This window comes from Pleurodeles waltl, chromosome 9 (genome assembly GCF_031143425.1).
Source record: "Pleurodeles waltl isolate 20211129_DDA chromosome 9, aPleWal1.hap1.20221129, whole genome shotgun sequence".
Lineage (NCBI taxonomy): Eukaryota > Metazoa > Chordata > Amphibia > Caudata > Salamandridae > Pleurodeles > Pleurodeles waltl.
Window position 1 is genome coordinate 519,708,349 of NC_090448.1, and position 21,047 is coordinate 519,729,395.

The 21,047-nt window shown below is 45.3% G+C and overlaps 1 long non-coding RNA gene across 1 annotated transcript in view; it reads right to left on the reverse strand.

Annotated features, from left to right (window-relative positions):
• The window catches only part of LOC138258663 (uncharacterized), a 225,054-nt gene extending 213,515 nt beyond the window's left edge, over nucleotides 1–11,539 (reverse strand). Inside the window, exon 1 of the long non-coding RNA XR_011198487.1 lies at nucleotides 11,439–11,539. This is a non-coding gene — a long non-coding RNA (uncharacterized lncRNA). The remainder of the gene's footprint in view (nucleotides 1–11,438) is intronic.
• Between the last annotated feature and the right edge of the window lie 9,508 nt (nucleotides 11,540–21,047).

Below are 21,047 nucleotides of genomic sequence, written 5' to 3' on the forward strand. Positions count from 1 at the left end.
GAGCCAGCCCTGATGTCCCCCATCCGCCAACCCACAGGGATTCCCCCTCTGGTGCAGGTTTTGTCAGTCCTCCATTTTTTGGCCAGTGGGTCATTCCAGACCACAGTGGCCATGTCATCTGGAATGTCTCAGCCTATGTTTTCTAAGATTTTGAGCAGAGTGTTGTCTGCCCTGATGAAACTCATGCAGAGCTACATTATTTTCCCCGAGGAGGGTGACTTGCCCACAGTGAAGGGTGATTTCTATGCCCTTGGACATATCCCCAACATCATTGGTGCCATTGATGGGACCCATGTGGCTTTGGTACCCCCAAAAGACGATGAGCAGGTGTACCGAAACAGAAAGAATTATCATTCGATGAATGTCCAGGTGGTCTGTTTGGCTGACCAGTACATCTCCCATGTAAATGCCAAGTTCCCAGGGTCAGTGCATGACGCATATGTGATGCGAAATAGCAGCATCCCCTATGTGATGGAGCAGCTACAGAGACAACGTGTGTGGCTAATAGGTGACTCTGGTTACCCCAACCTGCCGTGGCTACTGACCCCAGTAAGGAATCCCCGGACTAGGGCAGAGGAACGCTACAATGAGGCCCATGGGCGTACAAGGAGGGTGATTGAGCGAACCTTTGGCCTCCTGAAGGCCAGGTTTAGGTGCCTGCATATGACTGGTGGATCCCTAATGTACTCACCAAAGAAGGTGTGCCATATCATCGTGGCCTGCTGTATGCTTCACAACCTGGCTTTGCGACGCCAGGTGCCTTTCCTGCAGGAGGATGGTCCAGATGGTGGTGTTGTAGAAGCCGTGGAGCCTGTGGAGAGTGAAGAGGAGGAAGACTCTGAGGACGACACAGACAATAGGGACAGAGTGATACAACAGTATTTCCAGTAACACCCAGGTAAGAATCACCCACGCCATTTCACAATTGCTTCTAGCCTCCTGCATCTATACTTTCTGTAGTTCCCCACAGATGTTTTTTATTAATTTATGCCTTTCCCTTCCCTTCTCAGTGCTGTCTGACTCAGTACCTGACTTCTGCTTGGTTCGCCCATGAAATACAGCGTATTGACATTGGTATGTTGTCATGACTAATTGACAGAACAGAAATTGAACAGTAATATGTTATCCATTTGTTAATAATACAGCATGACTCAAAACAGGTTTGTGTGCAAAATGTGATTTATTTACAGTGCTAGATACCGGTACATGTGATTCTAAGGGTGATGGGTGGGGGTGGAGGAATATCCATGGCAGAGTCCAGTTCTCAGTCTCACAGGTGCATTGTTCTTTTGCCTGTGGAAGGATGGAGCATAGGCAGTTCATGGTTGGACAGGGTGGCAATGTGGGACAGTGGGAAGACTTGAGGGGGTATGTCCTGCTGGCGGGGGTCTTGACATCCTACTCTGTCTTTTTCTTTGGTCTCAGGCTCCTCTTACGGGGTGGTTGTTCTTCAGCAGGAGGTGGGGTTCTGGGGGGCTGTCGAGGTGTTGGGACCTCCTGTCCACTAGCGCCGGCGGAGGTGGTAGGCTGTTCCTGGTCCGGACTAGTGACAGGCGCCCTGTGTGGTGCACCATGGTCCCGCAACGCGTCCTCTATCCTGTGGAGGGCCAGGACGATGGTCCCCATTGCGGTCCCGATGATTCTCAGCTCCTCCCTGAACCCCATGTAGCGTTCTTCCTGCTGTGCCTGGATCTCAGTGAACCTGGCCAGTACCGTCGCCATCGTTTCTTGGGAGTGGTGGTATGCCCCCATGATGGTGGTGAGGGCCTCTTGGAGAGTGGGTTCCCTGGGCCTCTCCTCCCCCCCCTGTCGCACAGCAGCCCTCCGAGCTGCCCGGTTTCCCCTGGCCTCTGTCCCCTGGCCGGTGTGCCCGCTCCCACTGCCCCCAGGTCCCTGTTGTTGTTGGGGTGTCGGGTTAGCCTGGGTGCCCTGTAGTGGCAGACACACCGCTGATTGAGCTGTCCTAGAGACAGAGGCATGGGCCCGCTGGGTGGGAGCTGTGCTGGTGTCGGCAGAGGGGGTCGGGTCTGGTGTGGCCTGTGTCTGGGTGAGGGGAACCGACTGCCCAGAGGTCCCCGATGGTCCGGGCTGGTCATCAGGTTCACTGTCGACAGAGCTGCTATCCTCAGTGTGGGCCTGTTCCGGTGGTGGGATGGACACTTCTGGACCCTCCTGGCTGGTGTGTTGTCGTTCGGGTCCTGCATGGGGTAAGAGAGTTTGGTTATTGTTTCTGTGTGTGCAATAGCATGCGTGTTGTGGGTGCCCTTGTCCCCCAGTGCAGGCATTCCCTGGAGGGAGGTGTTGTGAGGGTATTTAGTGGGGGGGAGGGGTTAGTGCAGTGGTCATGCTTAGGTGATGGGTGCCCATGGTTTGTGTTGGCATGCAGGAGTTGGTGTTGGGATGGGTGGGTTGTGCTGGTGAGACATTGTCAGGAAGGATGTGTGCTGGGGGGTTGGGGGTGAGGGTGGGGGTGTGGGTTGGCATGCTGGTGGGGTGTGGGGGATATAGTAGTTGAGATGGGACTTACCAGAGTCCATTCCTCCGGCTACTCCTGCGAGGCCCTGAGGATGCAGGATGGTCAAGACCTCTTGCTCCCACGATGTAAATTCGGGAGGGGTGGGTGGGGGTCCGCCGCCAGTCTTCTGGACCGCGATGTTGTGCCTGGAGACCATCGATCGGACCTTCCCCCGTAGGTCGTTCCATCTTTTGCGTATGTCCTCCCTATTCCTGGGATGCTGTCCCACCGCGTTGACCCTGTCCACGATCCGCTGCCATAGCTCCGCCTTCCTGGCTATACTGGTGTGCTGCACCTGCGAGCCGAAGAGCTGGGGTTCCACTCTTAGGATTTCCTCCACCATGACCCGGAGTTCTTGGTCCGAAAATCGTGGATGCCTTTGGGGTGCCATGGGGTGGTGTGGGTGAGGTGTGGGGTGGTGTATGTGATGAGGAGTGTGTTGGTGAGTGGTGCTTTGTGCTACTATGTGGTGTGTGTGATGGTGTAGTGTGCCTCAGTGTGTCTTGCTTTGGATTGTCTGCTGTGTCTCTCTCTCCTTCTCTCAGTAATTGGGGTCGCAGGGGTTTGTGGGTGATGTGGGTGGGTGTTTTATAGTTGGTTGATTGTGTGGGAGTGGTGTGTGTATGTGTATCAGGTGTGTGTTTTTCAAATTGTCCAATGTGGCTGTGTTTTGGTGATGTGTGTGTATTCTGACCGCGGCGGTGTGTAGCGCCAATGGAATACCGCGTTTGAATGACCGCCGTGTGGATTCGTGGGTCGTAATGGCATGGGCGTATTTCTGTTGGCGTGACGGTGGAGGTTTGGTCATCTCCAGTTTATCGCTGCCCGCCGATGTGGCGGGCTGCAGTGGAGGACGGATTTTTGGAGGTTTGGCCGTTGTGGGTCAGAATGACCGTGGCGGTTGACCGCGGCCGCGGCGGTGTTATGGCGGTCTTCTGACCGGCGGTAAGGGCATTTTACCGCCGAGGTCAGAATCACCTCCATAGTGTCTGTTGTTGTACCTATTTGTTCACAAGTGACTGTGACTATCCAAACTCTCCTTGGTTGTTGACACAAGTGAGGTATCCCACCAACCCAGGGGAAGTCCACTACAATGAGGCAAACAGGAGGACAAGGGGTGTAGTTGAGCAGACTTTTGGGCTCCTCAAGGCAAGATTTAGGTGCTTGGACAGATCAGGAAGAGCCCTCTTCCACTCACCCAACAAGGTATGTCAAATAAAAGTTGCCTGCTCCATGCTCCACAATCTTGCCCTGAGACGACAGATAACATTCATACCACATGAGGGGGAGCCAGCAGTACCTGTGGGTGTTAATGCAGAATTTTCAAGTGATGAAGAGCCAGAGGAAAATGAAGCAGGAGACTCTAGGGCAGATCTCATTAATCAGTACTTCAACTGACTAAAAGGTATGTGAAGTAGACGTAATGTTGTGGATCACATTTGCAACCTGAAGTAAATAGGTAGCATGTCACCTCCATCATTGCATCATTTGTGGGGTTGTAGATAGCTTCAATGCCTATGGGTGAGTTGTGCTTGCAAACTGTTACTTGTATTGTGTGCAGAACAGAGTGGTGTTCATTGTCATGTATTGTAATAGCAGATGTAAAGTTAAACTTCTGGACATGTCTTCCCTAAAATGAGGAGTGTATACTGCTATGTCCCATCCCTCTTCTATTACAAACACAGATTTTCCTAGGTCCTGTTTGGCTGATCAGCCTTGGCAAATGACAACCCGTGTCAGAAGCAGATGGGAATTGCAGACAGACATGAGAAGTGGACGTGGCTTATACCAGGTACTATAAGTGTTGATTATGTGGAGTGTGACAGACATTGTTAGACTGTCAGGACACTGGGGTGGTAATGTTTTTTCCCACCACAGCCACCTGTAGGGTGTATGTGACTGTCTAATTATTTTATTTGTGTCTGAGTATGTGAAAATGTGGGACCATAGCCTCTCCCTGCACAATGGTTACAGTTTTTTGTGTTCTACCTTGAATCTAGCTGTCAGTGTGTTCCTACTGTGCAGACCAATGCGCATGTCACTGTGGACACTGACATAGGTGAGTTACAAGCCTACAGGTATATGTCCAATGTAAGTGAAGGTTTCCAGGTATGGGTAGATCAGTACTGATCGCTGTCTGGGTTATGTATATTTGTAAGCTATGATATGGGTATTTCATAAGGCTTTGCCAGGTGATACAAAGTACCAATCTGTGTGGCTCCTGCCTTGTTGAGAGGTTTACATGTCCCTATCTTCTGTATTGTTCAGTTTAGCATTGTGTTACAACTTAGCAGATATCCTGATGATACTGTCAGTCATGCTCTTTGTGCTGTTAGTGTATCTGTCACTGATTGTGTGTAGTTGTAGTTAAGAGCCTACCTGGTATCTGTCCAGTTACATTCCTATTGTACTGAGTCTGGTGCTGATGGAGTCCACGTTTGGGGTCCATTACAATGGGTGTACAATACAGTGGGACATGATCAGACTAGAGTTGGCATGCATGACTATTGTACATGGTTGGTAAATGAGACATACACAGGACCTGTGTTTAAGTGTGATTTATTGTAGAGAAACATAACACATATGTGACTGAGAATGTTCCAATGACACAAAAAGGGTGATAGGTTTAGTCATGGTGTCTGACATCATCACAGTAGCTGCTACACCATTTGAGAATACACTTCCAGTGTCCTTCCACCATAGGAAAATAGAGATTGGTTACAGAACAGACAACAGGGTGTATCTGTGGCACACAAGGGGAACAGTTCAGGTAAGGTTTGCTTCCTGGCAGGGGGTTTGGTCTTAGCATCTGCTCTTGCTGGATGTCTGGGTAGACGTCCACATTTGCAAGGGGTTCTTCAGCTACAGAGGGTGGGGTGACTGAGGCCTGTCCTTCCCCTCGCAGGGCCTCTATTCCACTAGCAGCCACAGATGTAGAAGGGCCTGATGTATCATTGCTAGTGGAAGGAGCCAGATGTTGGGTAACAGACCTACCTAGTGTGTTATTCAAGTCTCTCAGCACCCCTGCAATGGAAGCCAAGTGGGCATTTTGTGCCTGCCACTGCTGCATGACTTCCTGGTGGTTGTCCCTCTGCCGCTTTTGGATCTCCCCCAACATGGTGATAACATGGCCCATCATGCCTTGGGAACTTTGATAGGCTCCCAAGACTCGGAAGATAGTATACTAGTCAGTAGTGTCCCTTTGAGACCCCATCCTCTGGCCCACAGCATCCCTCCCACACACCCTGCCCCCACATGCTCGTCCCCCTGGCACAGTGTGCCCACTCCGAGTGGTGACTGGTCCATCATTGTCAGGGGTGGCAAGGTGAGACTCAGGTGTCTGTACTTTGGGACACCCAATGGATGACATAGTCCTTGGGACACAGGCTATGGTTGCCTGTGATGTAGATGCTACAGGGCTGGGTGGAGTTGCTGTGGGCAGGGTGAGGCTGACAGTTGTTGACTGACCAGGTGTCCCAGATGGGCCAGGTTCTTTGTCAGTGTCCAGGGGGTTCATCCAGAGGGCTAGTGACAGTCTCTGGTATCCTGTCCATGCTGACAATGGCAAGGTTACCTGTGGAGGAAGTGGAACACAGAGTTCAGGTTACACTGGGGGTATTGTAGCAGTTGTGTGGTGTGAGTTGCAGACAGTGACTTGACCTGATCCCCAGAAATGACATTGACAGCTGATGTGCTATGTGATTTGGATACAACATTAAACTCTGTAACCTTACTTCCATACACCATGTTTTATTCTGGTAAACCATGTTGGTAGTGATTGTTCAGCTGATGGCATCTGTTGTTGTCTGATAAGTGACATGGCCATTCACCTCTGTTACCTAGTGAACTGTCTGGCATGATAGCTGGCACAAATGAGAGCTGCTGGAATGCACATTGGTGTCCTTGTAGGGACACAGTATGTGAGTTTACAATGGACATTGACCTGTATCTGGATACACTGCATGTGCATCCACTCTGCCATCTAACTTTCCAAACCAGGTTAGTATTTTTCTAGCTTGGGATCTTTGATCTGTGGCCATTGTATATGGGTACTTAGCTATAGCTGTGTATTGGTTGGAGTGTTAGTGTGAGTGAGCCACTGCATTGCTGTCATTGCCGTGTACTGTTCCACACTAGTATAATCACAATGGATTAGATGGGATATCGCTTTGACATGCATGAAAAGTTGTATTTGGTTCAGTGTACTGGTTTTGGCAATGTTGGTATTTAGTATTCTGGGGTTTGTGGTGCTATGATTAGCTAGTGCTTAACGTGCCATTCCCAAGGGCTGTGGGGCCAGATGTGTTTAGTAGACACATGGCATGCCAGGGAGGGGTGTTAGGTGATTAGGTGAGTTGTAGTGGGCAGAATATTATTTGAGGTGGGTATAGGTGGTGAGGAAGCATGCAGGACAAGACAATTGTGTGACATGACTGCTTTTGGTGCGTACCAGACTCCACTCCCCTGGTATTCCTGTCAGGCCCTCAGGATACAGTATGCCCAAGGACTGCTCCTCCCAAGATGTGAAAGTAGGGGGAAGGAAGTGGGGGCCCACTGCCAGTCTTCTGTACCATAAGCTGGTGCCTGGATACCATGGAACGCGTACCTTCCCCCTGGGGTTTTTCCACCTCTTCCTGATGTCCTCCCTTGTGCGTGGATAACTGCCCACAGAACTGACCCTGTCGACTATCCTTTGCCACAACTCAATTTTCCTGGCTATAGATGTTTGTTGTACCTGTGCTCGGAGCAGGTGTTTCTCTACCCTGACAATTTCATCCACCATGACCCTCAACTCCTATTAGTGAAATGTGGGTGTTTTTGTGGGGACGTGGTAGTGGTTGTGTAGACTGTGTGGTTGTGTGCAAAGTGAAAGGGTGCAGAATTAGGTAAATGGTGGGGTATAGGTGGTGTGGTGTGAGTGGGTGACAGGTGTTGTAGACTGTGCGTGATACTAATATGTGTGCTTTGTATGCTGTGCAGGTGTGTGAATGCGTGCCTATTCTTGCTATTTTTGACTCTCTGGGATGTTGTTTTTTTTAGCTGTGTGTGGCGTTTTGATTCCAGAGGACTGTGGGTTGTGTAGGGGTGTGTCATAAAGACCAGTGAGTAGGTGTGTCCGGTGTGTGGATGTGTATCAGGTGTGGGGTATTCAAACTATCCAATGTGGTGTGGTGTTCTAACAGAAGTGAGTTGAGACCGCTGCGGTTTGCACCACCAATGGTTTTCTATCATGGAAGAACAACTGTCGTGAATTGTGGTTGGGAGGATTTGTGTCGGGCTGGTGGTGCTGGTGGTGGGACCGCCTCTTTTCCATCCTTCACTGTCCCGCCGGTTTCGAGAATTTGGCTGTTTCTTGTCGGTCTACATAGTGTGACTCTTAATACGGCGGTCGGGTTACTGTCAACATGGCAGTCTTTTGGTGGCTGCCACCGCAGCAGTCTTGCCAAAAGACCGCCAAACTTGTAATGAGGCCCAAATTCTTTCCACTTTAAGATTATGTGCAGAAGTATAGTTCTCATCCAAAATCACTCATAAGAAGTATTCCTTATGGGGAATTTATTATAATTAAGAGAAATTGCTCAAATGAGAAAGATATGGACATGAAATTCAAAGAGATGGAACAGAGATTTTTAATACGAGGGTACAAGGCTAGAAATGTAAAACAGGGTGAGAAAAAAGCAAGACTAAAGACACAAGCACAGATTTTGGTTAAAGTGACTAAACAGCAATCAGAAAAAGAAGAGGATAAGATAAGATTAATCTTGAATTATAATAAAGAGAGTCTACAAATATTGAACATTTTAAACAGACATTGGCATTTGAGTAAAAAAGATCTGGATATTGGACCACGAGTTGGAACACGACCCTATGTAAAATACAGAAAAGTACCTTTTTGAAGGACATATTAGTGAAAAGTCATTTTGAATTACCAACAACATCTAATTGGTTAACAGACTCCAATAAAGTTTTTTTTCTGTTGCAACAGATGTAAAGCATGTAAGATAGGATGCAATATGAAAAAGGTTGTAGACTCTTGGGGAAGAGAGATTCCAATCGTAGAGAGGATTACATGTGAAACTACATTTGTAGTGTATGTTATAGAGTGTCTTTGTGGGTTAAAATATGTAGGCAGTACCATTTGCACCTTGAAGAAACTAATATTGGAACATATTAGGGCAGTACAAAATGATTATATGAATTATGCAATGACTAAACATTTGAAATGTCATGACAAAGCTAATTGGCTACATATGAAGTACTTTGGTGTTGCTACAATCAAAAAATGTGAAAGAGGGGGTGACAGAGTTCAACAATTAAGACGGTTAGAATCCAGGTACATCATTAGATTAAAATCAAAGATCCCGTATGGGATCAATGAGGAATTGTACTGTCACTTGTGAACACTAACATGCGATCGGATTGTGAAGATGTAGATACTGAATGGCTCATCTGGTTAGATTTACATGAGTATGAAATTTCTGAGAAAGTAATAGGCAATATGGTGATTTAGCTATAGAAAGAGGAGGTATTAGACCATTATCTTTTGTAAGAGTTGGAATAACGCTCGTAGCAATGAATTAAAAAGAGTAATTTTGGAAGCAGGAATAAAATGAAATGTGCACCTTGGGTATGTATTGAAAATGGTAATTATGAATATCAAAAGAGATGACTTCGTGACTTTAGTGAGAGAAGATATCAATGTAATGTGTATATTTGCTTTATATTTGTTTTAAATTAGTGGTTGTTGGGGTATTGTGGTTTTAATTCACTTGTTGGTATGGGATTAATGATTTGGGACTACATATCCCATAATGCCACATTAAGGCAGGAGATGGGTGAGAGTATACATTGTGTAGAATGGATCACTAGTTTACCGTGATCAAGACCTTGTTGGTTGAAACGTGTTGGTGTTGGGTTATTCAATCGTAGAAGAAACAAGAAATTCCAAGATTCCTGTGGAGAATTTATATATTCTCCACAGGAAGAATATATTTAGAATTTATGCATATATATATATATATATATATATAGAGAGAGAGGTAGAGAGACCTCTATATTTTCAGAGATATTAAAGGAAAAATAAATTTGGATATCTGTGGCTGTGAATAAATTATGACTCTTCACAAATGTTCGTGAATGCATGTATAAATAGAAGCGCTGTAATTGGCTGACCACAACCTTACTTGAAAATTGGGGCCTCTATTTTATGTTATTGGAGAGGGTCCCTGGGCCTACAAATAGAAATAGGTGGTATAAGGGGTCAGGGTGGGGGTACCATGACCCCAGTGGTGTGATATAGGTGTGTTATATGGCCAAATCATGGGTTTAAAATGGTTTTGCTTTATCATATGCGTTATCCTCCAATAGCCTCACAAATTGGAGGATATGCAAAACAAAATTCACAGACTCATTCACACACTAATGAATTCACTTATACATGCACTCATAAACTCATGCGCCCACTCACACACCCACTCAGACACTCATGTACCCACTCAGACCCACTCGAATATTCACACACCCACTTTCAGACCCACTCATGCACCTAATCCCAGATCCATTAACAGAGAAAGGCCCTGTGGCCAACCCCTGCTGCGCACTGCCAAAGGCTGTTCGCAGCACAGGGTTGGGTGGTTAAAAGGGCTTGGCTGCAGAGCCTGGCCAGCCCTGCGGCTAACCACCCGCCACACACTACTGACAGCTATGTGCGGTGCTGGTTGGATTAACGTACAGTAATTTAAAATACTTTACATTAAAAAAAACATAGAAGTTCACTGAAAAAACAGAGGTTAAAGTAATATTATAGTTAGATTCTGAATTTACATGTACAAAACCATAGAAATTCAGCAGTTACAGTTAGAGTTATTTCAAGTAACTATAACTCGCTCCCTAAGGTAACTATAACTCGTGCCTTCGCCATGCACTTCTAATTATTCCACATATTATATAATTGATGACATCTTATATGGCATCTTTCATATTATCACTGCAACATTTGCAATAAAGTTATTGATAAGAAAACTGTGCATGTAAAGATCATAAGGCTAGTGTTGTCCTTTAACCAGATTATCATGTAATTTGGGACCAATCCTCTAAATACGTAATAACATATTAAATCGGTTAACCTCGCAAGTATTGTCTTTTCAAAATTATGAAAGTTTTCAAACTTGCTTTCAGTATTTTTCTTGTATAACAATAGTTCAAGGAGCATTATTTCTCATTTTGTATAAATAAAAATTATATTTATCAATTCTCTCATCTCATGTCAAGTGACTGACTCTCATATTCCAGCAACAACATGTTGTTGCATTCTCTAATATTCATCGTTCCTTTATCCAATGACTATTTGCCGCTTTAACCAGATCCATATATTTGACTGTAATAAATCCAAATACGATTCCTTACTCCCCAGTGGGACCGTGTCCATCCTACCCCACACCAATTCTAGAAAATCAAAACAAAATCACATAATAAACTCTCTTATGTTACAATGGTTAAAACAATCTGCATCACACATTTATGAGGGAACACTTTGCATCTATATTGCTCTTTAGAAATAGATATAACTCTTCATTTTATTTTAACCCATTTGGCTCTCGACTGTCCATTTCTAAAATCAATTTAGCTTTTATTCTTTGACGGGTTAATTCCCTTTCCCCAACCCTGGTGGGTTTTGGCATACATATCAGACCACAATACCGCATTATATTTACATCAGATCCATGTTCATTTGAGAAATGTTTAGTTACTACATATGACAAATCTCTATTCTCGATTGCCCTAATATGTTGTAAAATCCTTTTGTGTAACAGTAGGGTGGCAGTACCGTTATACTTCTTTTTACACAGCATTCTATCATCTATACAACATAACTTGTTTAACATGTAATTCTCTGTTTTGTCTTAATGTTCTTTTTACTCACTGATATGGCAGCCATTGTTGGAGTGCTGAACTGTTTTGTACTTCTGAGTGTTGGTTCTGATGTTTAACACACGTGGCAGGCACGTGGGTGGCATCTCTGGTGCTTAGGAGCACGCCAGCACTGCAAGTGAGCAGAAGGAGATGATATATCAATATATGTACATATTTATATCTATGTAAAAATATATATGTGTGTGTCCATTGATTTAATTTGATCCGCTTTGAGGATGATGAAACCTTCAAAACACGTCAGTGTTATATGATGGAGTATAGCTGGCGATTGCTGTACTAAACAGAGAAATTTTCAACTCCTGGGAGTGCGGCAGATTTTTTTGTGTGTTTTTGATATATGGGGCTGTGGTCAGTCCCCACAGTCCGCACCAGCATCTGTGCACGCCGCCTGTATGGCCACTTTTGCTTGAAAACAATGTGTAGCATGGCGGCACCACCCGAGACAAACAGCCACTGCGGATACTTATCTGTACATGTTTGGTACTGTACTTTGAAGATTTTTGAACATGGGAAGTTCTGATCTTCATTTACACGTGTGGAATGATTCAGCAGAAGGAAGGTCGGTTTTATCTGACGGAGGAATGAGCCAGCCTTCATGCATTTTGTATGTCGATGTGGCTCTGCAACTGAACAGAAATTCTGAATGTACAGGGCCCAGGGGTTGTGATAATGCCTAATTATTGTGAGTATTAAAGTGGGATGGACAATGATAACGACTGATATATGCACAACTGAAATTGTTTAGTGTACCACAACTTGCATAATTTTCCCACTACAACTCCCATAATGCCTCCAATTACATAAAAGGAGGAACTAATCCATTGATTTAATTTGATCCACTCTGAGAAAGACGAAACTGTTGAAACGCGTTAGTGGTAAATGATGGAGTATAGTGGTGATTGCTGTAATAAACAGAGGAATTTTCAACTCTTGGGCGTTCAGCAGATGTTTTGTGTGTTATTGATATATGGGGCTGTGGTCAATCCCCACTGTCACACCCTCAGCTGTGTGCGCTGCCTGTAAGACCAGTTTTGCTTGAAAAAAATAGATATGTATGCATATTTCTGAATATGTATATATATAAAATAAACATAAACTATATTTCCACAAATATGTAAAAAACACAAAATATAAAATATTGTTCACATTAAATAATGTAAATAATTTAAAAAACGAAAATTACTAAGTTAAACAAAAGTGTAAAGAAAAATATATTAAACATGTTCACCAATTAACAACATTAAGAAAATTGATTCAAAACACTTTCCCACTTTTAACATAAAAATCTAACACCCAGAAGACCCAAAAACAAATAGAACTAATTACTGAAAACATTAACAATACATATAATTTTTTTTAAATTTAACATTTGGTATATGAACCTAAAACATATTATAATTACTTGACACCAACTATTCAAAGCAAATCAAATAACAATGAATTATTTAATTACCCAGTCAACAATTAAAAATATAATTCCCATTTTTGTAACCTATTAAATAGTCTAAAAAATAATTAATAATCAAATTATCAAATTAAAAATTAGAAAACAAGTTTTATAATCAATTAAGAAATAAATATTTGAAAAATCCTTCCTATTTTCCTACAAATGGAACAACCCTTACATAAAAAATAAAAAAATAAAATACAAAAAAAAGCCCTTTCAATAAACTAACAAACCAAAAATATAAACTAAAGTATAAAATAATTTAATATACTTAACTTAACCCCTTTTGCTGCTAGGCATTTCCTACTACACCCAGTGTTAAGCCTTTTTTGGATATGTGTGGTAGTTTGTGCTTATGCCCCCCATAAACCTTTGTTCACATAAGGAATCCATGCATAATGTGTGTCCTTATTTACTCAACATCCTGGGAATTCTAATTGTACCTCAGGGTTTGTGCATTCCCCTGGAGGAGACAGAGAAATGAGCCTAAATACAGCTAAATTTGGGGGTTTGGGGGGGGGGGGAAATGGGAAAACGTGTTGCAGAAAAAAGCATCTGTTTTTCCCTGCAAATAGCATCAACAAAGGGTTTGCTGTGATAAAATTATGATCTTCCCAGCTTTCAGAAACAGGCAGACCTGAATCAGAAAACCAACTTTTCCACTCAGTTTTGTCATTTTACTGGGCCATACCCCATTTTTCCTTTTTTTTCAGTCCTTCCAGTTAGTGGTGGAAACAGGTATGAAACCAATAGTGGATCCCAGAAAGCTATACATTTCTGAAAAGTAGACAAAATTCCAAATTCAGCCAGGGCTCATTTGTGTAGATCATTCAAGGCTTTACTCTAGAATGTAATAGTTGAAGAAAAATATAAAAATTTAGTTGAAAATACAGCCATTTGTGTTGACATTGTCATCTGTAATTTCTTCTAATTATGGCAGATTTTCAAAAGCAATATACTGTTACATTTGCTGGACCCTTCTGGTTGTGGGGATATACAGGGTTTGTAGGTTCAGCAAGAACCCTATGTACCCAGAGCCAATAACTAAGCTGCACCTTGCAATGGATTTTCATTGTGTACCAAGTGTACAGTAATTCATTTGGTATAATCTAAAGAGTGAAAAATAGGTATCAAGAAAACATATGTATTTCCACAACGGGCAAAGGATATGGAGGTTATTTGCGGATTTCTGAATTTGGGGATACCCATACTAGCATGTGAATTAGAGGGCATTTCTCAAAACGATTTCTTTTTTACACACTTTCTTACATTTCGAAGGCCCAAATGAAGAGAAATACTATTGGCAATATCACGTGTTCTCCTATTCTGTGTTTACCTAAGTCTCTCTATAAAAATGGCACCTCACTTGTGTGGGTAGGCCTAGTGCCTGCAACAGGAAATGGCCCAAAACATAGTGTGGACACAGCATTTTTCCACGAAAAACTGCCCCCATTTTTTGCAATGTGCTGAGCTGTGGGTTTTTGATCCTAGCTTATCCAGCACTGAGGGAAACCTAGCATACCTGTACATTTTTTAGAACTAGACACCCAGGCAAATCCAGGATAGGGTGACTTGTGGGCCTCCCACCAGGTTCTGTTACCCAGAATCCCTTGCAAACCTCAAAATGTGTTTGAAAAACATTTCCCTCATATTTCTGAAATCTAAGAGAAGCCACACATTTCCTACCACCCAGGGTTCCCCTCAGTCTCCCGATAAAAATGATGCCTCACTTGTGTACGTGGGCCTTGTGCCTGGGACAAGAAAGGGCCCAATATATATATAGAAGTTGAGGGGGAACCAAAGTGGTTCAAATAGGGCAGTTTTTTCCTATATATTTTTAGGCTGACTCCGCCTTGGTCAGAGCTTTTATCAGTACAGATGGGGCAATGCTGGGTGGTAGGAATGTTGTGGATTCCTGCAGATTTTAAACGTTTCCATCACACAAATGTAGGGAAAATGCATGATTTCAGGCAAAGTTGAAGGTTTGCAGGACATTGTGGGTAGGAGTGCATGTGAAGCGCACCACCCCGGACTCCCTCAGATGTTTAGTTTTCAGATGTTTCTGAGTCTGGTAAGTGGCAGCGTACCCAAGTCCAAAAAATACAGCCCCTCATCAGTTCAAGTGGAACAATACTGGGAAATGGTCAAGCTATCCATGCCCCTTTGTAAAATCAACAACCAAATTAGTCAAAGGTCCTCTTCCTTGCCATTGGGATGGGAGGCTTTAGTCCAGGGATGAAAGACTTTTGTCCCCTTCAGTTGAGGTAGAGCCATAACCATGCTCATGATGGTGGGCAGCCCCCACTCCCCTTTTTTTTTATTCCCTGGCATCCAGTGAGCTGTCTGTCCCCTGGGGGCTAAGCAGGGGTAATTACCTTCATCTTCCCCCCAGGGGGAGCTGAAAGAATGTTTTACCATTTATTTGGGGTGGGGGAATGGCCATGTGCATGGTGGATAGACCCCATCCGCCTTATTTAAAAAAAAAACATTCCCTGCCGTTTAGTGGGCTTTCTCCCCCAGTGGGTGGGCAGATCAGAGGTAATTACTCTAGCTGTCCCCTGGGGTGGGGGGCGAGAATTTAGTCACCATTTATGTGGGGTCAGGGCATGGCCATGCCCCTGGTGTCTAGTGGGTTTTCTGCCCCATTCTGGGGAGCAGAAAGTCTTGCCTCTTTTTTGGGGGGTCAGGGCATTCCCGTGCACGTTCTGGGCAGCCCCCACCCCTAAACTTCCCCCCAAAAAATCCATGGGGGCAGAAAGACTGTGTGTACTTTTGGGGATAGGGTGGGTGTACTACCTTGCCCATTCTGGGCAGCCCCTCACCCCCTCTATTATAATTTAAAAAATCTCTGGTGTCATGTGGGCTTTCTGCCCCCCAGGGGCAGATTGTGGAAAATAACCACCATATGCCCCTCTGGGGGGCAGAAGGACTTTGCCTGTTTTTTAGGGTTGGTGGTAGAATTGCCTTGCCCATTCTGGGCAGCCCCTACCCTTTCCTAAATATAAAAAAGTCCCTGGTAGCTAGTGGGCTTTCTGCCCCACCAACGGCACAGATTATGGGCTACTGCCTCCATCTGTAACCCAGGGGACGACATAAATAATTTATTGTGCTAAAAAATCAAGTGGGAGCAAAAGCCCTTGCCCAAGGGGCCTCTCCCCCCAACCCCTAGCGACCTAATGAAGTGGATCCCTGCTTGGGGATTGCCCTCCTGAGGCAATCCCCAATCAGGGATTCACTAGAGAAAGGTACCTTTGGAAAGGGGAGGTTCTCCCCTTTCCAACGGTACCTCTCCCATTGTAATTGGTGCTCAGAGATATGTCCCTGAGCACAGAAGAAAATGAAAGCAAATGAGCTGATCAGTTCATTTTACTTTCAGTTTCCCATGTAATGATGTTGGCGCACACGGCATGCTGATCATTATTTCAGGGTGGGGATATTTTTAGCCTTGGTTGCTAGAGAAGCTCTTCCCCAGCAACCAAGGCTAAAAATACCCAAAGGAAATCCCTCTGGTGCACACACTAGAGGGATTTCAAGTGCCATGTGCGTGGATGGCCAGGAGCCGCCCAATGCACATGATCACTGCAGCATTGGACAGCTCATAACTGTCTGACGCATACAAGATGTTAATATAATAATGTATAACACAAAGAATAATAAGTCTCAACAAAATAATTTAAAACAATATTATGTGTAAATATATTTTAAAAAAATTAAAGAAAATACTTTAAAACAATATTCTTACTTTAAATATTCTACCCCACTATATTTTTGACATCACAACATTTTTATTTATTTGTGTCAATTACTATATTTGAAACAATATTTTGGTAGCATATCATACATCTCTTACATCATGTGAATCACTTACTGAAAGTTACTGTGCTACTTGTTCTCTTTAAGGATTGTTGAGATTGGAGTGCTCACTTCTATCTCAAGTACTCTGGTTATCCAAAGAAAGGAGGCAATTAGTTTGTAATCATCTAAGTTATTATTGCATGTCTGTGTTGGAGGCGAACATCAATTGGTTGCAATGATTCATAGATAAGCTTTGTGGTAACAGGCACAAAGATATAGTGATACATTTGACAGGAATTGCACAGAAAAATGCAATGACCATAGGGCACTGATGATCATGAACAACACCCCTGCCTGTTTCACAGCAGGGAAAGCACATAATGTGGAGTGGCACAAAGTCACCCGAATGAGGTTTGTGGACTTCTACTAGATATTGATAGTAGCAATAACGGACCTTATCATGCTGGTTTTGGCTACAAGTGTGATACAAGTTCCCATAAAGTTGGTGGGGCTGCAGTTACACAGAGTTTAGCTGTAAACATGGGGTTTATTTTGTGAGATAAACCCTGGCCGAACCATCTGTTGGAAAGTGGATTATTGGTAAGGACAGATAAATACCTACACTTAACAGTAGGCCATTAACCCCAACTAGGTCCAGTCAGGTCTCAATAAATTAACCTCAGATCAACCCTTAGTAGCTTGGCAATGAGAAGTTAGGCTTAACTTAGGTGACAAAAGGCCTCATTACAACTTTGGTGGTCTGATGGTAGGACCGCTGCAATTGCGGCCGCCAAAAGACAGCCATGGTGGCGGTCATCCAACATATTAAGAGATACACAGCTCAGACTGCTAAAAAAAAGCCAATTTCCCAAAACCACCAGGACACTGGCAGATAGAAAAAAGGAGGTTAGATCACCACCCCGACAAAAATCAACCGCTCTAATTACGATCCACAAATCACAAGAGCAGTTCTTCCATGGCGGAAAGCCATTGGCGGTGCGAACCGTGGCGGTCTGAACTCACATCAGTCAGAACACCACATCACATTGGATAGTTCAAATACCCCACACATGACACACATTCACACACCCGACACGCTGTGCTCTAAAACACACCCCTATACAACCCACAATCCTTTGCAACCAGAACTCCACTCACAGCCAGAAAGTAGCCAAAAATAAAAGAACTAGCAAAACAAACAATAGGCACCCCTGCACATTACACTAAGCACACATCCCACATTTGCACAACACCGAAAAGATACATGCCCTCATTATGACATTGGCAGTAAGTGCCGCTTACTGCCATGCTGACTGCCGCCAACATACCGCGACCACGCCGGTATACCAATACACGTATTATGACCCACACATAGAAATCCGCCACTATACAGACACACACACAAGTCCGCCAACCCAAAGGTCAGTGATAAACTGGCGGTACCAAAACCCACACCGTTACACCAACAGAAATACGCCCACAGCATTATGACCCACGAATCACCACGGCGGACATTCAACTGCGGTAAACCATTGGTTGTACATACCGCCACGCTCAAAATACACACACTCACAACACCACATTGGACAATTCAAACTACACACATCTGACACACATACACACACCACACCCACAAACCACTATAAAACACACACCCACATCCCCTACAACCCTTTACCACTACAAACAATTGACAACTGAGAGAGAAACATGCCAGTAGCTCCCACAAAACCAGAGCCACAGAACACCATCACCCATACACCATCCAAGCACCTCTCAGCACACACCCCAACACATCACCCCAAACACCCTCACACACACCACTTACACTACACCCATGGCACCACAAAGACACCCCAGGTTGTCAGAGGGGGAGCCAAGGGTCATGGTGGAGGATATCATCCAGGTAGAGCCACAGCTATTTGGAGCACAGGTGCAGCAGACGTCCATTGTTAGGAAGATGGAGCTATGGCGGAGAGTCATGGACAGGGTCAACGCCGTGGAACAGCACCCCAGAACAAGGGATGACATCAGGAAGAGGTGGAACGACCTATGGGGGAAGGTGCGTTCCGTGGTTGCAAGACACCAGATAACTGTACAGAGGACTGGTGGTGGACCCCCTCCTCCTCCCCCGCAACTAACAACATGGGAGGAACAAGTCTTGGCAATCATGCATCCTGAAGGCCTGACAGGAGTAGCAGGAGGACTGGACTTTTGTAAGTCAAATCTTCACTACTTTCACCCCCCACCTGCATACCATCACATACCCTCACCCGTACACTCACTCCACCAGCTCACATGTACCCCACCATCACAACCCACCCATCCCAGTAACCAGCACTGCATGCACCACCAAGGCATGGATACCACTCACAGCCCTGCATGGACACCCATCACCACAGCATGCACACTATTGACAATCACTTAGCCAACCAAATCACAACTCACACAAGCCAAAGCTGCCTTGGTAATAACAACCATAGGGGGAAACATACCCATGCACAAGATGTCACATGCAGTAACAATAACACCCCTTTCACATACCCACAGGACCCCCACATAACGTCATCGGAGAGGAGGTAACAACAACATCCAGTCCCCCCCGAGGAGACCCACATTGATGACAGCAGCTCTGTACACCTGGATCAGGATGACCAACCTGGCCCATCAGGCACCTCTGGACAGTCCGTGACCCAGACACAGTCCCATACCACCACAGAGCCTTCCCCCTCAGGAAACACCAGCACAGCACCCACCCAGCGGGCCCATCCCTCTGTCCCCAGAACACGTCAAACAGCAGTGTGTCCACCACTACAGGGACCCCAGGCAACCCCACAAACACAGGACCATCAGGGACCTGGGGTCAGTGGCAGTGGGCACACAGTTCAGGGGACAGAGGCACAGGACAACAGGGAAGCTGGGAGGACTACTGTGCGACAGGGGGAGGACAGGCCTAGAGAACCGTCTCTCCACGAGGCACTCACCAACATCCTGGGAGCCTAACACCGTTCCCAGGAGACCATGGCCCAGATACTGGCCAAGTTGCAGGAGACCCAGCGGCTGCAGGAGGGACAGAACCTGGGGATCAGGGGGTTCCTTAGGGACATCCACACCACCCTGGTCACCATTGCAGGGGTGCTAGCAGACATGGCCAACACAATGAGGGAGGCTATGGCACACCAACGGGCCCCTGACACTAGCCACACTGATGAACAGCCCTCCACCTCTGCCAACACTAGTGGACAGGAGGCCCCGCCACACGAACAACAGGCCACCAGCACCCCTCCCCAGCAGAAGGAGAACCACCACACAAAAGGTTCCTGCAATCCAGGGAGAAGCCAGAGAACATTGTCAAGAACCCCGCCAGGAAATAAGACTCCCCTGAATGTCACCCTTGTGTCCCTCTATGTCACCCTGTCCACCTTGAACTACCATTGCTCCACTTCCTATGCCCCTTGGACAATGCACCTGTGGTGCCAATAGACTGGACTCTATCCTGGACGTTCCTCCATCAGCAACCCAGCCCATTGCAATACCCCCTCCACTTATTAGCACATAAATAAACACCCTTGGAACCAATACAAGTATGGAGTCTGTCAATTGATTGACATATGTATTTGTTTAAGAAGCTGTAAACATTGCAATTCATCTGTACAGTTATGTATACATAGGTATGACCTGTATTGGGCAGCAGTAAACACACAAGGAGCCAGAGTGGGGCACAGATATCTGAAACTAGAGATGCTAAATGGTACAGTAAGTGGCCAAAGAATTGGGAAAATCAGACTGCCATGTATAATGTCCAACACAAAACTGCAATTGAAGGTGAAGTTACGGTGTCTTACCTGTGTGTCACTGGAAGTACTGTTGAATTATAGTTGTTCTGTTGTCCACATCCTCTTCCTCTGCCTCCTCTTCGTCATTGTCCACGGCTCCACCACTGCCACACAACCATCTCCAGCCTCATCCTCCTGCAGAAAAGGCACCTGCCGTCTCAAGGCCAGGTTGTGCAACATGTAACATGCAACGATGATCTGGCAGACCTTCTTGGTTTAGTAGCACAGGGATCCACCTGTCAGATGGAGGCACTGCAATCTGGACTTCAGGAGGCCAAAGGTGTGCTCAATGATCCTCCTTGTTCGCCCATGTGCCTCATTGTAACATTCCACTGACCTTGTCCTGGCATACCTCACTGGGGTCAGTAGCAATGAGAGGTTAGGGTAACCAGAGTCACCTGTAAATATTGAGGGATACCTGTTAGCCAGACCCTCACCCTTAGGGCCAACCCCACACCCATATACCAACAGACACAGGGTGGGGACCATGGGCTCACCTATTAGCCACACCCTGTGCCTC